This window comes from Balaenoptera borealis (genome assembly GCF_965194805.1).
Source record: "Balaenoptera borealis genome assembly, chromosome: 17".
Lineage (NCBI taxonomy): Eukaryota > Metazoa > Chordata > Mammalia > Artiodactyla > Balaenopteridae > Balaenoptera > Balaenoptera borealis.
The window spans coordinates 34389633-34407626 of NC_138876.1; the positions used below are offsets into that span (position 1 = coordinate 34389633).

The 17994-nt window shown below is 40.6% G+C and overlaps 1 protein-coding gene across 5 annotated transcripts in view; it reads left to right on the forward strand.

Annotated features, from left to right (window-relative positions):
* NCALD (neurocalcin delta) overlaps positions 1-17994 on the forward strand; it is a 435622-nt gene that overhangs the window by 40145 nt on the left and 377483 nt on the right. The window lies entirely within an intron of this gene.

Sequence of the window (17994 nt, forward strand, 5' to 3'; positions counted from 1 at the left end):
AACAGAATTTTATTTCCTTACAGTTCTGGAGGTCAGAAGTCTGAAATCAAGGTGTCGGCAAGGCCATACTCCCTCTGAAGGTCTAGGGGAGAATTCTTTCTTGCCTTTTCCCAGCTTCTGGTGGTTGCTGGCAGTCCTCTGCATTCTTGGCTTTTGGACACATCACTCCAATCTGTGTCTCCATCTTTATACAGTGTTCTCCTCTCTGTGTGTCTCTGGGTCCAGATTTCCATCTTCTGAGGACACCAGTCATTGAATTAGGGCCCTCCCTTGTTCAGGATCGTCTGATCTTAACTTGATTACATCTGCAAAGACCCTATTCCAAATCAGGTCACATTCACAGGTACTGGGGGTTAGGACTTCATATCTTCGTGTCTTTTGTCAAGGGGACACAGTTCAACCCACAAGAACTGATAAATCCTGTGAAGAAGAGCATTAGCTCATTAATAGGACATGGTGAAGTCAACCAAACACTCAAGGTAATAGTAACTGCTGGCTTCGAGGCTCCAATTCTGACAGCAACTGTGATGTGTGTTTTTTTTCCCCACACCGCCAAGCAGTTAATTCGAATCCGATACTATATATCTGGAGGTAGTGACTGATCCCACAGTTTAAGGGCTTAGTCCTAAAAGAGCCCCCTCCTTCCAGATTGCAAGTTCAGGTTGTGACTTGTGCTTCTGACCGATCAGGTGTAGATCAGAGGTATCCATGGCCCCCTCCTTGGGTTCAATTAATTTGCTAGAGAGGCTCACTGAACTCAGAGAAACTTTTACTCACTAGATTACTTTTTACATACTAGTTTATTCTAAAAGGGTATGACTCAGGAACAACTAGATAAAAGAGTTGCACAGGGCAAGGTATGTGGAAAGGGACTCAGAGCTTCTGTACTTTCTGGGTGCCACTCTGCTTGCATCTCCATGTGTTCACCAACTCAGAAGCTCTCTGAACCCTATCCTTTAGGGTTTTTATGGAGGCTTCATCACATAGGAGTGATTGAATAAATCATTGGCCACTGGTGATTGAACTCAATCTCCAGCCCCTTTTCTCTCTCCTGAAGTCTGCAGTGGGACTGAATGTTGGAACCCTCTAGTCACGTGGTTGGTTCCTCTGGTGACCGGCCCCCATCCTTAGATGACCTAGGGGCTTTCCAAAAGCCACCTCATTAACGTAACAAAAGACACCTCTTTGCTCTCATCATTTAGGAAATCCCAAAGGCTTTAGGATCTCTGTGCCAAGAACTGGGTTGAAGACCAAATATTTATTTATTTAATTTAATTTAATTTATTTATTTTTTATTGGGGTATAGCTGTTTTACAATGTTGTGTTAGTTTGTACTGTACAGTAAAGTGGAGTTCCCTGTGCTATACAGCAGGTTCTCGTTAGTTATCTATTTTATACATATTAGTGTATATATGTCAATCCCAATCTCCCAATTCATCCCCTCCCTTCCCCCCTTGGTGTCCATACATCTGTTCTCTACATCTGTGTCTCTATTTCTGCCCTTGCAAACCGGTTCATCTGTACCATTTTTCTAGGTTCCACATATATGCGTTAATATACAATATTTATTTTTCTCTTTCTGCCTTACTTCACTCAGTTTGATAGTCTCTAGGTCCATCCATGTCTCTACAAATGACCCACAGTCACAGGTAGAATGGGATAGTGGAAATAGTAGAGACTATGGAGACAGATGGATTTAAATCCTAGCCCTACTACTTGTTTTGGAGAAGCCTTGGGTAAGCCACTTACCTTTTCTGACCTGCAGTTTCCTTATTTATAAAATGAGTACAATGTCTATCATACTGAGCTGTTGTGAGTTTTGCATAGGATGGTTTCCACAAAGCACAGTGCCTGGCACAGACTGAGTGTTCAATTAATGTTATCTCTCACTTCCTTTTTAAATCAAGCTGACTTCACGTAAATGAATTTGCAAATTTCTTTGTGCTCTTCATAGAATTCAAAAGTACAGTTGACTCTTGAATAGTGCTGGGAGTTAGAGGTGCCAATCCTCCAAAAATTACATATAACTTATAGTCGGCCCTCCGTATAGGTGGTTCTTCTGTTTTCGAGGTTCTGCATCCGCAGATTCAACCAACCACAGATCGTGTAGTACTGTATTATTTACTATTGAAAAAAATCCATGTATGAGTGGACCCGTGCAGTTCAAAAACCATATATTGTTCAAGGGTCAACTGTAATAATTATATGGCTAATGTTGAGATTATTAGCCAATCTGAGCATTATCCAAGTTTTGTATTTTAGGTGACTCTCTTTGCGTGTGATTGATTATTTTGGAAATGCAGTAGGAAATGACTTTTCATCATGAAGAGGGAGGTGGAATGTCTGTCAGTCACTGGCAACTTTATGGATAATCAAATACCCTGGCTCACTTAGAAACAACTGCCTTAGGGATTTGGTTGGAGTTGATTAACCCTGATGATTTCTTGTGGCTCTGGGCCCATCTATCTTACCCTCAGGAATTTGTAAGGTATTTGCAGGCAGAATTTGTTTCTTTTCATTAACTATCACATCAGGTAGGAATTGTGTTTGGCTCTGGGAACAGAGCTGACTTTGGTGGCTCAGAAGCATAAGGATTTATTATTTATTTTTTATAAAAAATATCTGGAGGTAGTCAATCCAGGGAAGGTGTGACTGCATCTCAGTCCATGGGACTCAGGTTTGTTCCAGTTTTCTGTTCCATCCTTAGTGCACACTTCTGTTCTCATAGACTTTTATGGGAGGAAATATTTACAAATTATATATCTGATAAGGTGTTAATATTCAAAATATATAAGGAACTCATCAAACTCAACAGCAAAAAACTAAATAATCTGATTAGAAAATGGGCAAAGGAACTGAATAGACATTTTTGCAAAGAAGATATACAAATGGCCAACAGGTACATAAAAAGATGTTCAACATAACTAATCATCAGGGAACTGCAAATTAAAACCACAGTGAGATATCACCTCACACCTGTTAGAATGGCTACCATCAAAAAGACAAGAGCTAGATAAGTATTGGCGAGGGTATGGAGAAAAGGGAACTCTCATACTCTGTTGGTGGAATGTAAATTGGTACAAACACTATGGGAAACCGTATGGAGGTTCCTCAAAAAATTAAAAATAGAGCTATCCAGCAGTCCTATTTCTGGGTATATAACCAAAGGAGATAAAATCACTATTTTGAAGAGATATCTGCACTCCCTTGTTCAATGCAGAATTATTTACAATAGCCAAGACATGGAAACAACCGAAGTGTCAACAGATTAATGGATAAAGGAGATGTGATACATATATATACACACACAATGGAATTATTCAGCTGTAAAGAAGGAAGGAAATCCTACCATTTGTGAGGACATGGATGAGCCTTGAGGGCATTTTGCTAAGTGAAATAAATCAGACAGAGAAAGGGAAATACTGTTTGATCTCACATATTTAGAATCTAAGAAAACTGAACTGTTATTTTTTTTTAACATGTTTATTGGAGTATAATTGCTTTACAATGGTGTGTTAGTTTCTGCTGTATAATAAAGTGAATCAGCTATACATATACATATATCCCCATATCTCCTCCCTCTTGCGTCTCCCTCCCACCCTCCCTATCCCACCCCTCTAGGTGGTCACAAAGCACCGAGCTGATCTCCCTGTGCTATGTGGCTGCTTCCCACTAGCTATCTGTTTTACGTTTGGTAGTGTATATATGTCCATGCCACTCTCTCACTTCGTCCCAGCTTACCCTTCCCCCTCCCCGTGTCCTCAAGTCCATTCTCTACGTCTGCGTCTTTATTCCTGTCCTGCCCCTAGGTTCATCAGAACCATTTTTTTTTTTTTTTAGATTCCATATATATGTGTTAGCATACGGTATTTGTTTTTCTCTTTCTGCCTTACTTCACTCTGTATGACAGACTCTAGGTCCATCCACCTCACTACAGATAACTCAGTTTTGTTTCTTTTTATGGCTGAGTAATATTCCGTTGTATACATGTGCCACATCTTCTTTATCCATTCATCTGTCGATGGACACTTAGGTTGCTTCCATATCCTGGCTCTTGTAAATAGTGCTGCAGTGAACATTGTGGTACATGACTCTTTTTGAATTATGGTTTCCTCAGGGTGTATGCCCAGTAGTGGGATTGCTGGATTGTATGGTAGTTCTATTTTTAAAAAACTGAACTCTTAGAAACAAAAAGTAGATTGGTGGTTGCTAGGGGTGGGGGTGAGGCACAGGGTGGGTAAATGTGGTCAAAGAGTATAAACTTGCAGTTATAAGATGAATGCAAGTTTTGAGGATCTAATGCACAGCATGGTGACTGTAGTTAACAATGCTGTATTGTATATTTGAGATATAAGTTGAGATGTAAGTTGAGATGTAAGTTGCTAAGAGAGTAGAACTTAAAGGTTCTCACAGTACACACTAAAAATGGTAACTATATGAGGTGATGGGTGTGTTAACTAACCTTATTATGGTAATAATTTTACAATATATATGTATATCAAATCATCACTTTGTACACGTTAAACTTACACAATGTTATATGTCGATTATATCTCAATAAAACTGGAAGAAAAAAAGAGATAATCTTCTAGTCTAAGATGTCTGCTGGAGCTGGAGCCATCACATCCATCCTCTAGGTAGAAGGATGGAGAAAAGAAGTGAAAGGTGAATGGCCATGCTTCCCAGCTGAGTCAACATCTTATCATCTTTACTGAAAGCTTTACCTTCTGTTTTGTTTTTTAAATATCACTCACCACACTTGTCTGTAAGGGAGACTGGAGAAATGCAAGTAATTTTAGTTGGGCACTTTGTCACTTAGTGATATAGATAGGAGACAATTGATATGTTGGAAACTAACAATCTCTGACTTAACTCCCTCAACTCATTTGATCATCCCCTTCATGATTAAAATGCATTTCCTACTATCCAACCAAAATGATCAATCACAATGAAAAGAGTCACTTAAAAAACTAAAGAGTAGTTCTTTCTAGAGCATCTAGGACAGTTCTTTAACTCATGGGAATTAATGAAGTTATTCATTTATGCAACAAATAGTAACTTTGTGTTTTTCCTAAATATCAAGTTGCGAAGCTTGAGGACAGAGCAATGAGTTAGGCAGGCACAATCCCTTCTCTCCTACTTACAGTCCAGTGGAGGAGTAGAGACACATGAATCAAAGGATTGCATAAAGACAAGAAGAGTTTGTGATGACAAAGAATGATATGTCTTAGATACAATAAGAAAAACTCTCTTGGTCGTAGAGTTAGGGAAGGCTCCTGACTCCATAGATGAGTTGAAATTTGATGGATGAGTAGGAAATACCTAGTTGAAGGGGATGTGTGGGTAAATAGCATTCCAGGAATTCCAGGCATTCCGGAAAGAAGGAATAGTACAGATGAAGGCCAGTGGTGGAAGGACCATGGGAAAAAAGCTAGTTAGTGTGGCTGGAGCACAAGAAGCAAGAGGAAGCACATTAAGAAGTGAGGCTAGAGAGGTGGGCAAGGACCAGCCGTGTGGGGAAGTGTTAGGCATGTTAAGGGTTTCAGTCTTCTTCCCAAGAGCAATGGGAAGCCACTGAGTTTTAAGGTAGGGGTGGAGGTTGAGGGTAGGTGAAATGATCTTATTTGCTCTTTGTAAAGATTACTGTGATGGAGAATGGACCAGACTGGACTGAATGGTGGCAGACAGACCATGCCAGAGCCTAGATAAGAGATAATGGTGGCTTGATCCAGAATGCTGATGATTGTAGGTGTGGAAAGAAGTATATGGATTTAGTAGTTCGTAGAGCCATTTGACTTTTGAGGGCTGATGATGGTCCAGCTGTGTCTTTCTGAGATGCATGCTCCAGGTAGAAAGCATTAATATGGAAGAGAACTGTTTACATTAAATTTATTGGTAGTTACAGTGTTCTGTTCTAGAGATTTGTTCAAACTCGGAATAACCCAGGCTTCACCAGACCTGGGTTGTGGCTAGATTTGGTCCTGGTTTGGTCTTAGTAAAATATTTGTGATTTTGTATATTTTTCTAATCCTAGACTCTGGTGTTTTAATAAAATGTACACCAAAGATGTGTAGGTTCTTGTACACTAAGATGAGAGATGCTTAGGTGATGTTTTCCTTGCCTCTGAGAATTGTTAGCTTTTTTTCACTTATCAGAATTTGAGAATCAAAGAATTGGGAGGTTTCAGATTAAACATGGTGCCCAAATGCAGTGTTTACTGTGGACTCTCCCTCATCCTTAACATCACTAAATGTCAGAAAAAAGATTAAGCAGCATTACCCTATGAGGACAAAGAGAATAAGGAAGGAGATGACTGCATACAAAAGAGGCCAGCAAATTTTTGAGGTATGGAAGGCAGATAGATGAATGATAACTGATTTGGGTTTTAGTTTTTTCTGCTTGGTTAAAGCCTGTAGCCAACAATAAGCAGGCTGATTTGTGCCACAGAACCCCAGACAGGCTCAGATATTGGTGGCACTAGATACCTCTGAAGGTGGGGCTGATAAGAGGATTAGCTTAAAAAGGATCCCCTCCCTCCAGTCATGATGCTAGGCAAGTACCCTTCCTCCGCTCTGCACAGATAGGAGTTTACTGCCTAGAGAGTATGAACTGAGGAGCTCCCAGACTGTGGGACAAGTCAGCGGATACTTGGCAATACTTGTTGTTGTCCCAACTCGGCAGGAGTTTGCTACTGGCATCTAATGGATAGATTCTGCTAAATGTTCCGCAGTACTCAGGGAAGCCACCACAGCAAAGAACTATCTGGCCCAAAATGTCAATAGTGCTGAGCTTGACAAATTCTGAATTAAGTGCAAATCTAGGGTGAGACTCCCTGCCTCCCCACCCAACACAGACATGTATATGCACAGGCAGTTCAGGAGATGGGAGAATATTTCTGTTAGGAAGTTGACGAGCAAAGGGAAAGATACTGACATCTATAAATCTCCCAACATTCCAGGTCCCTGCCAGTCACCCACTGTGAGTTCTACCCACTCTCCAAGAACTTTCATTCATTTTTTGAGACTTTCTTAAATGTGAATGGAGAGCCATAACTGACCAGATAGTTGAGGACAGTCTCATAATGAAAAATGGAGAGAAAAATGAAGAGGAAAAAAAAAAAAAGGAATTTAGTAGAAAAATAAAGAATGCAAGAAACAGAAGAAAACAAAAGTAACTGGAGTATAGTACCTCTAGAGAGATAAGAGATGCTATTGCACTTCTTAAACTAGAACAGTATGCTATTAACAAGAAAGGTATATTGAGAAAACAAAAGAAGTTATTGGAAATTTAAAATATGAGAGTGGAAATAAAAATGAAGGGTTGGAAAGTACAGTTGAGGAATGCTTAGAAAGTGGAACAGAAAGACCGAGAGATGGGGAAAAAAATAGCAATGGAGGGAAATTCAGGGGGTCAACATCCAACTACTAGGGATTCTAAAAAGAACATGGAAGGAAGGAAATCAGAAGAGAAAAAATACAAGAAAATTTCCCCAAAGGGTATGAGTTTCCAGAATAAAGGTCCCACTGGGTGCCCAGTACCAGAGATGCAAATCACAATGAAATTTTAAACCAGCAATAACGGAAAATCTTATGAGCTTTCAGAGAGAAAAAGCAATCAGTTATGAGGGGCACTAGACTTTTTAACAGAAACACTGGAAGTTAGAAGGTGATGGAGCATTGCCCTCAACATTTTGAGGGAAAATTATTTCCACTTAGAATTCCATATTCTGCAGAACTTCAGGCACATGTAAAGTTAGAATAAAGACATTTTCAAAGTTACATGACTGAAGGAATTTACCTCCTGTATACCTTGTGTTAGGAATATGCTGGGGGATGTGCTCCATCAAAAAGGAATATAAATCAAGAGGGAGAAAGACTTGGGACATGGGACTGTGTAAAAGGAGAAAAGAATGCCTGATTTAAAGTGTGCATCAGGCCCACGGAGTTTGGGCAGATTGTAAGAGGATGATGGAGCATTCCAAGAAGGACGTCTTTAAGGAAAGCAAACAAATACTACGTAATGTGATATCTCCAGTGAGAGGAATTTTAGTTTTGTGGAAGTTTTCAAGATATATTAGTGAAAGTTATATAGAAAATTAAGTAAATGAAAAATGAGGCAAAAACGAAAGGGAATGGACAAGAAAGGAAATCTATTCTGACTGTGCATTTAGAGAGCACTCATTTTGTACTAGGCATTGTTTTAAGTGTTTGTACACAATGACTTATTTAACCCTCACAGCAACCCCAAGAAGTAGGTGTGAATACTGTTTTCATTTTATAAACATGGAAAATGATACACAAGGTTACATAGCTTGTGCCTGTTGGAAGCAGGATTTGAACCAAGGCAGTCTGTGTTCATAGTCATAACAATGTAAATACTACATTGCTTTAATCAAAAGAGTGATAGTCCTATATAAAGATGATGGTGGGCTGGAGAAATGGGGGGAAACTATGTAACTGCTCAATTCTAATCACTGATAGCAGGAAGTAGTAGATAATGTCTAAATAGAAAAAGGAAACAAGAAATAGCAGTGAAGCAGTTAACATAAAAATAAGGAGTTTACAATCATAGGAAATAGTTAAAAAGTGTTGAGAGTGGTTACGTGTGGGGAATGGGACTGGGAAGAGGGTAGGGGTGGGTAATGAGCTGCTCTCTTTTCCTCTTAGCCTTATAGTGCGATCTCACTTTTTAAAACAATACACAAATGTTAGCTTAATTAAAAATACGAGTCAAACAAAGACAAAAAGAATAGAGGAGTCCTTTAGCCTTATGTTGGGTCACCCAGTTGGACTCTAAGCTGCTGCATAGGAAAGGATCGCTGTCCCCATCCAGAGGCACTGCACCTTCCTTTATACTTATGACTGCAGCTGTCGCACTGTGACTGGTTCTGGGCAGGCTTATAAAGGGTCCCAGAACGGTTTGTTTATTGCCAAAGATAAGCCCAAATCATGCTGAGTCAAGTTGAAATACCAGTCTGCTCTTCACGGGTTATTTCAGTTAAAGGAAAGTATCTTCTTGGCTTGGATGTGTAGATTTAATTAGACAACTTCAGTGTTAAAGTTGTGGGGCTGGCTACCATTTCGGGGTTGAGTCACACTTTATGAACTCATTGGCAGGGAGACACTCAGGTGGTATTTCTCTTTTATGAGTATTGCCTCCTGCAGTTATTTTTTTGTTCCTTATGCACCAGAAGAAAAAAAAAGTCACTGTTAATAAGCACAAGCAGTGAAAAAATTGACTTTTCTTTTGCCCTTTTGGAAGTAGGGGGAGGAGATGTTCACATCTCAGTAGCAATTCTTGGTTTTTTATCTAGCTCTCTAGTGTGTTCTTCTCTCATGGACTACAGAATGATTTGAATCAGAGCCGTAGTAGGAATGGCCGCAGCCAGGGCTTGAGAGGCAGGCCAAATGCTCACATGAATTTGCCCCTTCATTACAAATACACCCTGCCGGGAGGGAGTGCTCACTTTCTTATTGCCAGGAAGTCTTCTGAACTGAATAGCCTTGTATTCAACCATATGTTATCTCAAAGACTCCTTTCTCTCGTTTTTTTTTTTTTTTTAAAGTTGGTGATTTCTTTCCTGATGCCTCCAACATAAAGACAATGATTTCTTCAGTGACTGAAGAAATAGTAATTTCACGTATTAAACAAGACATAGGGATAAGTTTTCTTTGTGGAGCATTTATGGAGGTTGCATATTTAGACCCTTTGGAATGGGATGTGGGAGGGGTGTGGGTGCTCCATATCTATTTTAGTTGGAGAGGGATTTGGGGAGAAGCTGCAATTTGAAGAGGCCTTTTAATTTGTATCAATTTCTGGTAGGGACAGAGAGCTCATGTGTCAATCATGTCTCCAAAGAGAGCTTTACCTCTCAAAAAACTGCCCATGTAAGGGCTATTATTTGAAAATAATAAGCACCAAGGGAAGGTGTCTCAGGACAGATAATTACAAATTATCGTAGGCATCATCATCATCATCATCATCATCTTCACGTTTTCTTTTCAATGCATTTGATGATTCCTTGGCAGTATTTTGTGATGACACCATGTTAGTGGTGATAAGAATGCTTTTGGACCCAATTAATGATGGACTAATTAGAACATTCTGAACTGCTCATGTTTCAGGAATTGATGCTTTTACAGCTAGGGATTGTGAAGTGGGCATCTGTACTGTGATACCTTTTTATTCCATTGTGTACCCTTAGAGGTAGAAAACCAGCAGCTAACTTGGCTGTGGTGAGTGAGTATCCTTACAGAGTGGGTGGGAGCATTGGGTTGTGAAGTTACATTTAGGATGCAACACATGTTCAGCGACTACTGGCCACCACTAGGTCACATTCCCACTCATAGACTAAACTGTTGCCTCCAGGATTGGTCCAGCAGCTGGTGGGTTCCGCGAGGCTTGGTGTTGGAGAAAGCCCTAGCCGTGCCCCGCTGAGTGTTTCTCCAGTGCCTTGTAAAGGGCTTGCAGATGAGCGTTTAACTTTTTTTAATTGTTATGTTTACCAAACTATTTCTGTATTAGTTAGCTAGGGTTACTATAACAAAATGCCATAGACTGGGTGACTTAAACAGCACACATTTATTTCTCACAGTTCTGGGGGCTGAGAAGTCCAAGATCAAAGTGCTGGCAGGTTCAGTGTATGGTGAGGGCCACTTCTGGCTTGCAGATGGCTGCCATCGTGCTGTGTGCTCAAATGGCCTTTTCTCTGTGCTGCCTGGTGCATCCATGAGGAGAGAGAATTCTTTCCCTTCTTCTTCTTGTAGGGCATTAATCCCGTTATAGGGGCTCCACCCTTATGACCTGGTCTAACCAAAGGCCCTACCTCCTAATACCATCACACTGGGGGTTAGGGCTTCAACATATGTTTTTTGGGGAGATACAGTATTCAGTCCATAACAGTATTTTAGCTGTTTTTCTTCTAATGATGAAAAGGGGATCATCTTCAAATATCAGCATGATGTCTGGCTTAGAGTATGGGCACAGAACTTTAGCTGGCTGGCTGACTGACGCAGTGGGAGAAATAATAGAAAAGGAGTGAAGATTCGGTGAGGAGAGAGAGTGTGCTTGTGTGGAAGACCAATGAGCTTTTACCTTCCCATTATCTGAAAGCTCCTCAACATTAAATCAATAATAGGCATGAATGAGCTAAACTGTTTTTAAGCCCAGGGACTGTTTGTGCCACAGGATAGTGCTTTTTTCATCAGTGTGATACTAATAATATTAAAGAGCAGTTTTCTGTACGAAAGGGGCTTTGTTGGGATAGTGAAAACCAAATGACTCATGAGAGATTTAACCTCAGAAATAATGTGCTAATGCATTTGAATTCTAAGCAGACCTGGCTTAGGCTGGTCATACTGCATTTGTGTGATTTATTGACATTGTAAACAGTACCTTTTCTAACATTATTAAAACAATATTTTGTTCTATCTTTTTTTTTTTCTTGACAATAAGGGATGAACCACCAAGAGAAGGGTCATAAAAGAGCCCCTTTATTGCTTCTGTTCTTAAGGGAGCAGTTCTCAGACTTGGGGAGTGTGCATAAAATGCAGATACCAGGCCCCTGCCCTCGATTTAGGTTCAGAACATAAGGAGAGGGGCCCATGAATCTGAATATTTAACAAATACCACAGGTGGTTATGATGCAGGTAGTCTGAACAACACACTGTGGGGAAAAAAACCAAAACAAAAAAAAGGAAAAAAACTCCAAACCTTCTCTAACATCAACACTTTTCCCGTATCTCAAACCCTTAAACCTTTGCCCGCTCTTAGAAGCTTTGTCTTAATGCCTAGTGAGTGAGCTGAAGACCTAGTCTCAGCTCGAGTCTCTCGTACCTCACGGGCAGAATGTAATTTGACAGCCATTGATTAGGAATGACACACGCCAGTCCTGATATCTCCTTGTGATTGCAGTTTTTGTGGGAGCCCCAAACCCTTCATGCCCCCTGTGTGGAATGGTCACCGACTTTTAGTGTCCCCCAGAGGCTCCCTGGAGCCCATGCTTTTATTTGAGGGCCTTCCTTCCAAGTGAAATGAAACTCCCAAGGTGTTCCCTTTGATTAGTGGGAACACTTGCTAAATTCCCTGCCCTGTCGAGCCTCTGAGAAGAAAACGTTATTCCATTTGGGTTGAGGTCCCCTGAAGTTCCATGACCAGCTCCGACAGGAAGAGAACAATGCTGTACTCAGGAGGCAACCCTTACAATCCTCAGCGAAGCGTTTGGCCCACTTTCCCCTGCATTCATGCTCTCTGAAAGACTGCGGTATGACACGGTGGATTGTTTTTGGATATTTCTGCAGGTCAGTCTTGAAATGAATGCTTATAGGAAACTGCCAAGATGAACCTAGTATTAGGCCATAAAGGTCAGTTGGGGGTAGTTTAAATAAAGGTATTTGCTTGGGATTGTTCAGAATATTGGAACTCTTAAGTAAGAAGTCAAAATAGCAAACACTGCTGGCTGCTGGAGCACATGAACTTATCATGTGAAGTCACTGGAAGAGAGGTGACTGTTTCCTGGGTGGATTATTTTTTTAAAAGAAGGTGGGTGGCAGCAGGGATCTATTTTTATTAAAAAGGTTTGAGAAGTGCAATGAAATGGCTATGTGTTTGCAATCAGGTCTTTCCCATTATTTGACAAGACATGAATAACTGGAGGCAGAAGAGGCAGTAGTCTCGCCTCACTGCTGCGGCACTTCGCTGGATGTGCTTTATAATATTTGGGCAAGTTTGCCATTATCTCTCTGTCTTAATTTCTCACTTCTTTAACTTTGATTTAACGCCTCGTGGCATGATGGGATTTCCTTAATTGGTGGCAGATTGCTTTGTATGTTTGCATGTGCAAAGGGAAAGTAATCCAATTTATTAATTATGCATTGCAGTTAATATTCGTTTTAAGCTGTCAAGTGATTAGCTGTAGGAGGTGCGTGAGAAAAGGACTGTTAAAACGGCAGCAGTTGTTTCTGTAGACACGGCCCATTGCTGTTACGCCCGTAACCTTTTAAAGAAATGCAGAGTTGTAACTTTAAATAAAGCCTTATTTAATGAAAATTGCATCCTGGGTGGCAGAGTTGCTTATGTTCTCCCTTTTTTGGAAAGTGAAGGCTATCATGCCGTGACTGTCTTCAAAAGAGTGGGTTCCACGTACTGGGTATAGAGATCATGTTTCATGAGAGGAAGAGTTAATCCTTCCTATCTTCAAATTCTAACTTTGCCAGGGACTAGCTGGCTGTCATGAGAAAGACACATACGCTTCTGGGTCTCTGGAAGCAGCCAGGCCACATGCGAGTTGCAGCAGGAAAATGACTAGAAACTGAAGCCCTGGCCTCTAGCCCTTAGGGGTTGTCTGGCTTCTTTCACCTTTGCCCCTGTCTTCTCTCAGCCAGCTTCCTCTGCTAGGTTCAGTATGGCTCCCAACCTTGAGTGTTTGTGACTTACCAGGTCGAACTCACTACTGACTGTCTATAGATTCTAAGACTCATATGCATTCATTTAACAAGTATTGATGAGCACCTACTATGCTTCAGTCCGTGCTTTAAGTCCTGCCCTCTAGCAGAAGTTTCTGACAATAATCAGATAAACAAGCAAACAAATGAATGAACAATATACTTTCAGATATAGATGAATGAACAAAAAATAAAATAAGATGATGGGATAGAGAGTGATAGAGATGGAGGATGTTATGCCACTTTAAAGACAGGGGTCAAGTAGTATTTGACTAGACTTGAATGATGAGCAGAGCCAGCAATGTAGAGATCTAGGAAAGATAATTCCAGGCAAAGGGATCAGCATGTGTGAAGGCCCTGAGTCAGGAATGAAAGTGATGGATTGAAGGAACAGCTAGAAGTCATAGTGGCAGGAGTGTAATGAATGAGGGGTCAAGCGGTGGGAGATGGGGTCTGCAAGGTGAAGAGTGGGGCAGTTTACAAAAGGACTTGTAGTACAGTTAGGAGTTTGGACTTTTTCTAAGTGAAATGGAAAGCCACCGGAAGGATCTTAAGTTGGAGAGTTATATGATCTGATTCACATTTTGAAAAGATCACTCTGGTGGCTATATGAAAATAAAATATAAAGGAGCAAGAGTGGATGCAAGAAGACCAGGTAGGAGACTATTACAGTTTTCCCTGCAAGAGGTGATGGTGGCTGGATCAGGGTGGAGGCAGTGGAGCTGGTGAGAAGTGGCCATTTAGGGATATTCCAGGATTGTAGGTGAGGTGGATGTGGGGTGTTGAGATGGAAATAAATCAAGGTTGATGACTACTTTTTTTTCTAGAGGAGTTAGCTGCAATGGAGTTGACATTGGCTGACATGGGAAGTCTGGGAAAGGAACAGGACTGAGGGGAGAAATTAAATTTATGTTTTGGACATGTTGAGTTTTGAGTTGTCTCCTAGACATCCAAGTGGAGATGTCAAGGAGCTACTTGGATATTTAAATCTGGAGCATGAGAGAGCTCAGGAATTTGGGAGCTACTTCTAAACAGGGGCCTAATGAAGATCACCTAGAGAGACTGTGTTTATAGCGCAGAGAAGGAGGCCCAGGACTAATCCCTGGGGCACTCCAACCATCTAGAGGTGAGGAAGAGGAGGGGAGCCAGCAAAGACTGAGGAGGAAGTCAAATTCCAGAGACACTGAATTCAATTGATAGCTAGTCCACCAAGGTGCAGGTGTCCTTCAAGTTTGCTAAGTACCCCTGGTCCAGTCAGTAGTGGCCCAAATGAATGGGGTATGAAGCCTGCTGAGGTCCACTGAGTTTTGTGGGCAGGATCAGATATCCTGAGAAGGAAAAAGGACGGGTTGGAGAGTCTAAAACCTGCCTAAAATATAATTGAAATTTTGTTGACAGAGTCTTAAGGATATTACTTCTCTCTCTCTCTCTCTCTCTCTCACATCATAGCTTTCTTTTAATTTATCTCACTTTTACAGACTTTTTAGTAGTTCCATTTTTTACTTTCCAAAGGATCTTAGAGGCCCTTGGTACCACCAGTGTCTGGATTTCTTCTCACCTTTTTGCCTTTTCTCCTTTCTTGGTCCAGCCTTAAAATTCCTTTCCACGTCCACATCCATGGATACAATCCAGTGTCAATAACCCCAAGTATCAAGTATCTTGTGCCCCGTGGAGGAACCATAGGATGAGGCCACCATCATAGTCAGCACTTCTCCAGGCAGTTGTGAAATGATCCTCTCAACCTCATACAGGTTCTGTCGGAATAAATCTTTCACTCAGAGAGTGCTAAGGCATCCCAAGTTCCCCTTAGGAGAGAGATAGAGAAGGGAGCACGACTTAGGTTTGGGAATGCTGTGAGTAGATGTTGATTAAGAGACTCGGTTTCAGAGGGGTCCTCTAAGGGAAGCGGGTGTTTGGGGGAGCTGGTTTAACATTGCTTCACTCCATTCCTGGCCAGCAGATTTGCTGTGCAGATTTGAGGCATAATTGGGCCACAGGCACAGCAGGGTGAAAAGTGTAGGTGATTGTACAAATCCACCATCGCCATTAGAAAAACAGCTTAAGGCGTGCATCCTTGAAAAAGGAAGGCAAGCCATTCATTGTATGGAATTAGAGTTCCTGATCAGCAGCATTAGAGGTCCATGCTTAGAGAAACAGTCAGAGAGAACTCAATCAATCCAGAACCTCTTAGATGAATACAGGTATTATTTATGTTAGTTCCCTCGATTCTTCTTGCTGTGAGAGGATGTATCCTCCCTGGCAAATTTTGAGCTTCTATTTCTACATATCAACTATGATAATAGAATTGACCTTTCTCACTCAGATTGTTGAATTTAATACCTTTGAAATGTGGCAAGTGCTACATGGCTGCTAAAATCTTATTCCGTTTCTCTGCTCCCAACCCCTCGGTCTCATTTTCAGGGAGGCATTCTGTTAGAACCAGCAAAGCCAGGATCTAGAAGCCAGGTGGTTCAGCCAGAAGGTTCAATCACCTTCAGATGATTTCCCTCATCTGCACACCTCTGTGATCAGCTCAACTTGGTTACTAACCATAACTCAGCAGTGTTCTCTTAGCAAGATATTTTACAAAGATTATCATGATATTTCATAAGTTGAGAAGGAGAGAAAATCTCAAATCTTTCCTAATAAACACAACTTTTTTTCTTTCCTTATTTCTTTTTGGTCTTTCTGCTATTTGTATGTATTTTTAGTGTTTTAATTATAGCATACACAAAACTTGCGTATGCTTCTATAATTTTAAAAATAATTTAATGGTTTTTTTTTCCTGTGTACTATTCCATAGATTAGAATGACCAGAGTTTATTTACTGTTCTCTTCTTTGAGGGCATTTACTTAGTTTTCAGTTTTTCACTATTATGTCACTGCAGGGCTCTTTTCTTTACTTTTGCGTTCTTTCCGTAGGATAAAGTCCCAGGAGCAGTAATATGGGTAGGGTTGCCACATAAAACACAGGATGCCAGTTAAATTTGAATTTCAAATAGACTATGAGTAGTTTTTTAGTACAAGTATGTCCCGTGTAATATTCGGTACAGACTTATACTAAACAAGTATTCATTTTTATTTAAATTTCAAATTTAACTGGGTATCCAGCATTTTTATTTGCTAAATCTGGCAACCCTAATTATGAGTCAAAATGTAGGAATATTATGTGAGTCTTGATACACATTGTCAAACTTCTCAAGTTTATCATTAAGATTCTATTATTGATTTAAATAAGGAGGGGAAATTTTCAGAAGGGAGAAATATGAAGGAGAAAAGGGGAACTCTAAGATGTTCTATAAGTACTTATCTAGGTTATTGAGTTTTAAGTTTTAGCAGGTTGACATAATCATAGAAGCATATAATATTATATAAATATTCACAGACACATAAGGACAAATTTTTTGAACCACACAGACTTTGGTAACATCTACATGGTTTGTACTTTCCTTGGTGTGGCACTTGCTGTTAGTTGGCTACTTGCTATGTGTCACCCTTCTTTCTTACAGAACCCTGATTTTGTACAGGGCAGCAGTGGACCCTGTTAAAAACTCAATTCCGTACCCTTAAAGGTAGCCATGGGACTCAGTTCTGAGCAAAGAGAGGTTAAGTAGAAGCTTGTGGTGCTGTGTCTTCACTTTCCTCTTTCCTTTTGCCTGGAACGCAGCTATGATGTTGAGAGATACAGCAGCCATCTTATGAGCAGTGGAAGAAAGCTATACATAAGGAATGTGGAGTAGCAGTAATCAAAGATTCATAGCTGAATGTAACCACAACTGAAATGCCCATAATTGATTAAGAAAAATTCTAGTTTATGCATATATTTTATAGCTTCTTCAAGTCCTTTGTAGAAAGAGGTGTGTATAAATCTGTATGCCCATAACTCATAAATATTGTGTGTAAGTCAGTATGCCCACAGCAAGAGGTTGAGGATTTCCTGTGGAACTGACATGAAAGTTGCTGATACAAGTTCAGTCAGGGTTGAAGACCATGAAGCCTAATTCCTGAAACCCAGAGACCAGTGAGGAGAAGGATACAGGTAACCAGTCTGGCTTTGGGGCACAAGGATTAAGATATCAAAGGAAGTAAATGTGACAAACAGGAAGTCAGGTCAGACTCTTAGGGGTTCAGAATGAGTTGTTATACCAAGGTCAGGAACTTGTGAGGTAAAAGTTAAAGACGGGGAGAACTTCACAGATTAGAACAGGAATTTGTCCAGATGCTTGGATCAACACTAGAGAAGCAACCTGTGGACGCTAGGCTTTGCTTCTGGTGCCATTTCCTTCACCAGATCTGTCTGCTAGCTTATCCTCTGCCTTAGTACCTCTATAGTCCCATGGAGTCCTGAAAAATGACTGTAGATGTCAGTGAGAGCTGAAACTTCTGTTACACCTCTGGTGATTGGAAGATTTTTTTCTGTAGACTAGCTTCTGGCTCTGTATGTTTCAAAACTTGTTTCTCCTTCAGCCTACCCAGTACTGGGCACCCTGAAGTGCCTAAGGTCCTAAGACATGTTCACATCTTCTGGCCTTGCACCTTCATCAAATGACAG